At 46.1% G+C, this 9,223-nt stretch overlaps 2 long non-coding RNA genes across 3 annotated transcripts; one reads left to right on the top strand and one right to left on the bottom strand.

Annotated features, from left to right (window-relative positions):
* Positions 1–2,303: 2,303 nt before the first annotated feature.
* On the bottom strand, positions 2,304–3,662 carry LOC137852720 (uncharacterized). The gene is made up of 2 exons (XR_011094009.1): positions 2,689–3,662; positions 2,304–2,572 (listed from the first exon to the last, which is right to left on the bottom strand). It is a non-coding gene; the product is annotated as an uncharacterized lncRNA (long non-coding RNA).
* An 865-nt stretch (positions 3,663–4,527) lies between these two features.
* Positions 4,528–8,146, top strand: LOC137852719 (uncharacterized). Of its 2 annotated transcripts, none has more exons than XR_011094006.1 (4): positions 4,528–4,967; positions 5,228–6,543; positions 6,931–7,028; positions 7,981–8,146. It is a non-coding gene; the product is annotated as an uncharacterized lncRNA (long non-coding RNA). The 2 variants fall into 2 exon arrangements; XR_011094008.1 differs by having other exon boundaries at positions 4,624–4,967; positions 6,931–7,000.
* Positions 8,147–9,223: the final 1,077 nt, after the last annotated feature.

Genomic DNA, 9,223 nt, shown 5'->3' with positions numbered 1-9,223 from the left:
GCTTATAGCCGTTTGCGAACCAAAATTACTAGCTATTTTCCAGAAAGCTTCCCTACAATAACTCCAGATTGTTCTTTCTGTAACACAGCCACTGCTTGTTGTCATAATTGTTCTCTGTTATGAGACTTTCGCTTCTTTGTGAAGTGTGACTGGTTCTGCACGTGACTGCCTGTGGTCTCCTGGCTGCAGAAAGAAACCTTGGGTGTCCCTGCAGAGCAGATGAGCTGCTTTGTGGGGGGGATATCTGCTGTGAAACACAAATGTAGCTTCTTGCAGCTCTGGGACAAACTTGAAGAGAAACTTTTGCAGTTTGCTCATCGCTCGCTTCGATGTGTTGAAGCATCTGAAAACTTGTAATGGAGGATGTGGAGTTCATATGATTAAGAATGATGTGGATTCACGACACAGCCTGTATGCAGCTTCAGCCTGGTATGCAGATAGACTTTTACATGAAGCCACTTCTGACCAGAAGTCTACCAGGCTGATCAAGAGCCCCTTGAAGTTAATAGACTCTCATTGCTCTCCCATGTAATTTGGATGAGATACTTCTCACTTGGTAATGCAAGGATACAGCTGGAAAATATCAAGGGAGAATGAGTAAGCCTCCTCTCCTAGACATGAAGAAAATCTTGAAATGGTGACCCTTAGGGATTTGAAACCCCAGCAAACAAAACCACAAATCTCAAACCTTTTCCCCCAAGATCTTGTGAGATCTTAAGAGGTTTAAAGCTGTTTCATGATTTAGGAAGTTGTTCTGCTGCAGTGCTGCTGACCTAAAATACTGAGCGAGACAGAAGCTGGGGAGGGAAAGAGGATACCAATGAGGTTGGTATTACCTGTGAATTTCTAATATTTGCTGAGACTGGAGAATTGCTTCTGTGGCAGTAGCTGTGCTCCCTGGAAGCCTAATACTGTTAATCAGTGAAGAAAGATTTCACTGTTTCATTACTTGCTACAGCTGAAACTCAAGGAAATTACTTGAGTCTCATTATCAGATAAAGTTAAGATGCCAGTATGAAAGAAAACTTTTTCACACTCAGGTCGAGAGTAATTTATTTTTCCTAGCTCAGATTTTAAAAATAGAGAACCAGCACAGGAGAGCACAATAGAGCTGCACAGAATCTGGATACCACAGATCTGCTTTGATACAACAACAGTTTCCAGCCTCTGTTTTATCTGTATAACCATTCCTAGGTATGGTGGGGAGAGATTAGAGTGGCAAGCTGAGTGGTGCATCCGTCCACCGCAAGGCACTTGCTGGCTCCGTGAAATAACAGCATGGGGCAGCCTTGAAAGGAGGCACTGCCTGCTCTGCTCAGCGTGCCTGGGGGGTGAGACAATATCTGGGGGATAACTGCGAATCCGTGTAGGAAAGCAGGGGCAGACTGTGTCTTGCTTTGCTATTCTCCCTGGGTCTTCTCCGTGATCCCTGCTGCCACGTGGCAAGGGGTGCTCGGGAGGGACTGAGCGCTGCCCCCAGGACCCAAAGCCCTTGGGCACCCTCAGCTTGTGGGGAAGCTGGGAGCACAAGCGTGCTCCCTGCAAAGGTGGTGTCAGGCTGCAGATCGCTTTTGAGCAGGATGTGTGGTGTGTGTGCTTCAGCACTGCAGAAACCGGGTCTCTGAGCTGTTAGGAAACTCCTTGCTCTCAGTCCTCTGGGCATTTTCTCTTGGGAAACCTCTCTGCAATGAAAGCTGAGCTGAAGGGCTCAGTTACATTCTAGGCCATGGCCAGTTTCCAGTGGGTTTTTGATGCCAAAGTTCAGATGTTTTTCTTTCCCCTGAAAAACACGGCGCTGACTAGCTTAGGCTAGTTACAAGATGTGAGCTTGCAGAAACAAGATACGCCAGCCGGGATGACAGCATGAATGTCCCTTCTCCCCCGTGCCATTACAGGGAAGTGCAGCTGCCAGCTCAGGTGCCAGAGCCCGGAGCAGGACCCACACAAAGGAGAAGCCCAGCCGGGTCCTTGTTTTCCTTCTGAATAACTTACTAAGGACTTGGCAAAACCTCTGGGAGTCTCAGTGGTGAAATGTAAAACCTTCCAGCCCCTCTGCGTCCCCAGCCACATCTGAGCAAGGGTATGTGACTTTCCGAAGTGAGTTGAAACGTACTAATTGGGAAGTGCCAAGAGCTGTGCTTCGCCACTCTTTGCAAATGTCCCCATTTTTTCCCCAAGCTGGGCGCGTGGAAGGACTTGCTTTGCAGCCCAGAGGATGACTGAAGTTTCAGTGTTAATTAAAAGGGGAAGGACACGATGTCCTCCTCGGTGGAGGTCTTGAGGCTCAGTATTCAGCCTTTCAGTTTTTCAACTCCAACCTCCTTGAGGATGGCCAGTATGGGGGTGTTGTAGGTGCTGCTTGGCAGAAGCCTGCTGGCCCTGGGGAAATGCCAGAAAGAGGGGGTCTGGGGAGGATGTTTAGTGACTATATGATGGTCTGGAGGTTGATGTGCCTTCCCACATCACTGTGTCCAGGTCTTGGCTCTGAGGGCTCAGGTGCAGGGTAAGATGCCTGCAGCTGGAGGACAAAGGTGTGATGGGTGCATCATGGTGCCTGTGCACAGCTCATGGTCTGCAGCACATGGACACAGAAAGGATACAAAAGCACTGTTTTTTGTTTCTAAAGCATCAAAGTGTAATGTTTCTACAACTTCATAATGCTGATTGTAAAATCACACTCAGTCTTACCATAAAACTAGTCTCAGTTTTAAGGAATCTGGAAGTTTAGGCATGAAAATGCCTAAGAAACCCCTTTTCCAGACCATTTTTTTTCCCCCCAGGAATTGTCCCGGGTACAATAGTGTCTCGTCTTCAATCCAAGGAGAATCCTGTGGATGTGCATTGTAGTAGTTACAGGACTTTTTGCCTTCTGTCATTCAGCAGCAATTACAAAGATCAGTTTGCTTTTTCTTGGCAGGCTCTGATGTAATGACCAAACCCCAAAGCTGAAGGAGGCAGTATCTTTATTCATACCCCATGTTGCCTGTAGATTGCTACCAGGCTTGAACACCCTGTCCTCCACACCCCCTTCCCATGGGCTGTGGTACAGCTGTGAAAGGCCTTTCTCCTCCTGCACCTGAATCAGCTCGTCTCCAACTCCTTCTGCCATCCTGGCACTTTGAAACAGAGCTCAGCGCTATCCCTGTTAGCCAAGAGCCCTTTCATTTCTAAGGCATCATGATTTGCCTTGTTTTAGGAGGGTGGGTACACTCAGCTCTCCTTTTCCAGCAGCTTAAGAGGAGTTAGATCTAGCCCTTTCCATAGGACTTATATTGCATCAGATGGCTTTTTATTTTTTGGTAGCTTCAGTGAACGGCTGCGGCTATAGAGATTGTGCATGCACATTTATATACATGACTTAAATTTTCTGCCATCTCCTTTTCCTAGTGGGAAGGAGTTAGCACCTTGTCAGGTGCAACATCACCAGCCTCTCCTGAGCTGAACAATCCCTTCTTTCTAATAATGATTAGATCAAGCCTAAACCAAAATACTTCACTCGCAGCAAATGTGGATGTCTGGGGTTTTCCTTCAGCACTTTTATGAGTAACAGGCGTACATCCTTTGCTGTGCTCCACAGGTTCCCCTTCAGTTCATTGCTACCCCATAAATGCAAGCCTGCACATAAATGCCTGGGTCCACAAACTGAGGAAATGAACCACAAAAGCAGGCAGCTCACTCCTTTCCCTGGCAGTAGCCTCTAACTGGCACGTCTCTGAGGCTTTGCTTTATGTATTTATTTTCAGCACATGAGGTGCAAATGAAAGGCAAACAATATGGGTCAGGTGTGATGGTCTTGGATAATTAACAGCTGGAAATAATTACCTGCTACCAGGAAGAAGGATGATGGATGGAGCCGAGGAACAGCTGCGTGGCATCTTCAGCTGGCTGCTGTACAGGGAGGGATGAGAAATGCCCACAGAAATTGCTGAAGGGACTGGGGCAAAGCACACAGCAGCCGGTGCTGGGAGCAAGTCACACTGCAGTGCCCTACAGAGGGAACTCATCCAGGGACATTTCTTATTGTGAGACCCTTATGTTTCCTTCTGGAAAATCTAATGTTAGCCCTGGATTCCCACAAGATGGGTATTTTCCTAGTGGGCTGTGGGAAGTTGCTCCTTCCAGCCCAGGACTGTGAGCAGAGGCGCCACGCTGCCCTGCAGCACAGAATAAAGCAGGAATAAAGCCTTGTGAAGAGAAATGTGTGCTCCTGGCAGTGGGATGCAGCCAGCCCCAGCCCTTGCCTGCGATCAGAGCGGGTGGCCATGTGGTGCCGTGCCTGGGGAATGGGATGCTGTGGAGAGCCTGTGCTCTCCCTGTGCTCAAACAGCATCTCTTGTGGGCTGAGATACGGCTGGGAGGCTCCCCAAAGCTGCCAACTTCTCCCCATCACTGTTTCCTACAGCTGGGGCCTGGGGGGATTGTCTTCACCAAAAAGCACAAGGGCCTCCTCCACAGCCAGGAGGGCAGCGAGGAGCCCAGGAAACGATTCCCCTTAAATAGTTAAACGGCTGCCTCTCGACTAACACAATGTCACATTGAATTTGAAACAGGGAACTTTTTATATTTTCCCCCTGATTGTGCTGGCACCTGGCAGATGCCTATTTACCACAGGCATCAATACACATAGTAATCAAAGGAAATCAGAGGCACAGATTAGCAACAGCTGCAAGTCATTAGTGGCAGCCATGGGAAAGCACAGCTCTGCACCCAACTTCGAAATAACCAATATGAGTATTTCAGAGCACGAGGGTTACCGCAGGGCACTCGGCGAGCACGAGAGAAAGCAAACAATTGCTTCGCTTGTCTCCCGAGATGGCTTCTTCCCTTCCCGAAGGCAGCGCCGCGCGCTCAGCGTTATCGATGAGCCCGTTGCACTTTGCCGGTCAGCTGAACGTTAACTCTTTGGGAGGCCGATTTTTTGCTGATCAGAAATGGCTAGAAACATGAGAAACAGAGTCTCTACCTGTGTAAATTTTCAGTGATTTTTCATTTTCTCTGAACGGATTGCTGGTATCTTTGGTGTAGTCTTGAAACAAGAGAGAGGTTGGGATCTCTGAGAGTTAATGCTCCTCTTACAGTAACTGTAAGTTTTGCTTGGGGGGTGGTGCAGAGCAGTGGACCAAAAGCCTTATTTGTATATCTGATTTCTTTAATCAATTCATTTGGACCCAGAATAGAGACCACATCTTATTTAAAAACCCGATGTTGATTGAAATTTCCATTGCAGATTTAGGCAGCTTGGATTTCTATTTTGATCAGCCTCCGGAAAAGCCGATTTTACTTCAAAGCATCTCCGAGTCTTGCAGGCGCAGGAAGTTGCTGCCCTATTAATAGAGAAAGCAGAATCCAGCATCGTCGTCGTACGGATGCTCTCTGGCAGTACTGACGTGCCGCGTCCTCCCTTGCTCAGCAGAGCCATCACCACTGCAGGAGCAGCACCCAGGCTGTGTACGTGGTGTTGTGGTCCACAGCGAGCTCCTCCTGCTGCTACCTGCCTGCCTTGCCCCTGACACATGGGATGCTGGTCCTGGCCTTGTGCTTGCCCAGCTGTTGGCCTTTGTTACAAGGGGGTGAGAGTATGTTGAGGGGCTTGGTAGTGATAAGATGGACAAATACTGGTTTGTGGTACTTCAAAGTACTCCTTGAGCTTCTTCTGCCTCTTCTCAGAGAGAGGAATAACAGAGGAGAGATTGGGAGCAAGGGGAGTAGTCACAGAGGCACATGGTGGTCTCAAGGCTGGAGAAATGATGGGCGGGGATCTCTGGTCAGAAGAGTCTGTGAAAAGAGAAAAAGGCCTTTCCAGAAACACTTTTTTCCACAGTAAGCCTGTCCTTCTTGGTCCCTGTATCTTATTCCAGCCCTCAAACCTTCAGATAATCTCAGCTCCACCTGAATGTCAGAGTCACAGAATGGTTGAGGTAGAAGGGGACCTCTGGAGGTCACCTGCTCCAAGCCAGGCTACCCAGAGCAGGTTGCCCAGGACCTTGTCTCCAACCACAGACATGGATCTTATTTCTATCAGCAGTCCCAAAATGTCACTCCTTAGTCCCAGATTCCCCAAAACTCCTTCCCCTCATGTTTTCTCTGCTGTTATTGGAAAAGTTGAATTTGGTTTCCCCAGGGATAACAGAAAATATTTATGGAAAGACAAAAGTGAAATTTAGCCTTCTTTCCCAAGGCCTCTAGAGCCAGCTCTGTAAACAATATGGAATGTGCAAACAGAGTAGTGAAGGTAACAAAGGAAAATATGGTTTTAAAGTAAAATATAAGTAAATAGTCTCAAAAGATAAAGCACACTGAGTGCTCCCATCTCTTGGTGCTAAGATGAAAGCAAGGAGAAAATAGTGGTGGAAGGATGTTAGTTCTGCTGCTCCCTCACCACCACAGCTGTTTCCATTTGTAAACTAATGATTTTAGGATTATGAAAGCCTGTAGTGAGCAGCACAGGTATTTATGATGGGAGTTTCGCTCTTGCTGGCTGTATGAAGCAGGATGACTTTGGAAATGACTAGGGGAAGCGAAAGTTTTGGGGAAAATTCCTAGGTAAGTGCTTGTTTTTAAAGTATTTTTTGATTTGCTGTGAGGTTAGTGAGAGGAAGTACTAGATTCCTTTCTTTGCTCTTACCTCTGCTAAAAGTTATGAGTAATGGAAACAATCAATGGTTTAATAAAGAACTTTTTTTTTTTTTTTTTTTTTTTTTTTTTTGTAGTAGTACACTTTGTTTTCTATGTCTGTTCTCTATCTTCATCTTGAATATTTAAGTGTTTTACTTGCAGGAGTGTAAGCTGGGCTGATGTTGTTTTAGCATTTTCAAACAAGTCTTTCTTCCTGTGGTTCAACTCAACACATCTCAGCAATTAGTATTCAAAGTATGCGGTGCTACGCTTGTTTGGGGTGTTGAGGTGATCTAGGCTTTTACTTGTCTTTAGGGTTTCTTCTGCATCCCATTCTAGCCAGATGTGTCAGTCCAGCCAAATGAAGGAAGACGACCTGAGAACAGTAGGTGACAACCTGTTCCTATAAACAAGTGAGACTCTTGTAAAAGCTAATAAATAGTCAAGTAAAAAATATTAATTCAGGGAAGCTAGTGTCTTGAAATCCTCTTTCTTTTGTGCCTGCAACAGTGAAGTTTGTGTTGAAAGGGCCCTAACTTTCATACACCGTTTCTGAGCCATTAGCTGGTGTGCAAAGAAAGTCTAAGGGAGGGTCAGCAGGATGGTGAGGGTGCTAGAAAACCTCCTTATTATGGTGAGTTGTAAGGAGGTTAGTGCATTCAGTGTATCAAAAATGGACTGAGGGGTAATCACTTCACCCTGTATAGGTATCTGTGTCTGAAAGACACAGGCACCCTTTCAAGAATGCTCTTTCTGTGGAAGAACTGATGGCCAGTCCCTGCCAGTTACATGAGTTTAATCTTGGTGACAGAGTGTCCTAGGTATTTAAATAGAGCAAGCAGAGGAGCAGCTCAATTGAGAACAGTTTCAGTAGGAGGACATGTTCTCCTTCTTGTTTATCTTTATTATTAATTATTGTTCTTATTTTCTGTGAAGTGTCCTTGTGAACAGAGCTGTCCTCAGTGGCAGAGCTCAGGCGGGGGATCTGTATTCTGTGGATGTGGCTGATTACCTCACTGCTCAGAGTCAAAATGATGGCTAGGGTCAATTAGAAAACATAGGCAGGACCAGTTTTCCTATCATCATTTTATCCAGTGTCACACATGAAATAGAAATCTTACATTAGAGCTCTTAATTTCCATGTATCAGTTCTTGTGTAAAAAGTAGAGTTGGGTGCTGCAGGTACCTGTGGTGCTTTCTGTGTACTTAGGGAAAAGCAGGTAGCTCCTGTAGGGTAGAAAAATGCCACACATAAGCCAACAGAGAGATGCAGTTGTGAAAATAGAAACAGTGATGCTTAGTCTCTGTTCCTTAATTAATGAGTTTTATTTTAAAACAAAGGCACTCATTCTTTTTTTTTTTCAGATTTCCAATTTTGAAGCCCTTTCCCTGAGTCTGCACCTATAAGTGTGCAAAAGAGTAGTGAGTGCAGGTTTGATAAGCTTTAGAAGGGAACTGAGAACTGGATTGGTGCCAAGAGATTTTGGTCAGTTCCTCCTTAATAATTAAAAGCTGAATTTTATCACTGCAATTCTCTCTTTGCTTCATGCATGTGGGTAAAAGGGTGTATGATGCTTTGGTCTCTTTATTCCGTTGTGTGCTTTCAGAGCTACCTAAAGCACTTGATTTTAATCCTGCAAGTTGTGGACCAAACCTCATCACAAAGCCCTCAGACTGGTTTACTTGTAAGCAGTCAGTCACCCAGAGGTCACCAGCTTGTTTTTCCCAAAGTGCCTGATGGGGAGCAGTGCTCTGGCCCAGCCCAGCTAGCGGAGGCAGTCAGAGCTGCTCTTGGTCGCACTCCCTTGCTCCAGGGACTGCAGAGGAAACTTGGGTTTCTGAGTTCAGTTGCTGTGAAAAATGTCCAAGCTGGATGGCTGAAATTGCTCTGGGAGGATGCTATGAATACCCGTCTTTATGTGGTGCTGGCATCTCTGTTCAGGGGGGCCTTGAAAGGAGCATCTATGCTGGCTTAACTGCTGCTCCCGTCTGTTGGAGGGTATGTGTGTATATCCTTTCAGGTCAAGAAAAATGATTTTGTAGGAACTTTGCTGTTAAAGTGACCCGCTGTTCGGGATTAAAAAACAGACTGATTCCATTTTCCACTCCTGACAAGGATCTCTAAGTCTTCGCGAGCACAAATACTCAGAAAAGACTATCTTGTTCCTTCCAGGGGAGCTGTAGTGTCTCTGACAAATCACAGTTTTTTCCTTTAAATAAAACCCTGGGGTGCTCTGCAAGATGCTCTTGGTTCTGATTCACTGTATGAGTGTGTTTGTACGTGCAGGGGGAATGCGGCTGTGTTGCACGTAGCCCTAGAGGCCTCATTAAATCGTGATGTGTGGTGTCACATTTCAAATCTGCAGCTCTTGCTGTCCCTAGTTTAAAACTTGATGCAAATGATGAGTAACTGTGGTCCAGAAGCTGTCTTGACAAATAACTTGCACAGACAATGACTGAAACGACCTGAAACACCCACTCGTTTTACATCCTTGGGTTTTTCTGGTGTTCAACTCCAAGACCGCTGTACTTGAATTTCTGTGTGACACACTCCCGAACTCCTCCAAAATGCAAAGCACAGGAACCCAGCAAGCACTCTGGAAAATGC

This window comes from Anas acuta, chromosome 2 (genome assembly GCF_963932015.1).
Source record: "Anas acuta chromosome 2, bAnaAcu1.1, whole genome shotgun sequence".
Taxonomy (NCBI): domain Eukaryota; kingdom Metazoa; phylum Chordata; class Aves; order Anseriformes; family Anatidae; genus Anas; species Anas acuta.
This window is presented reverse-complemented; position numbering and strand designations above follow the sequence as displayed.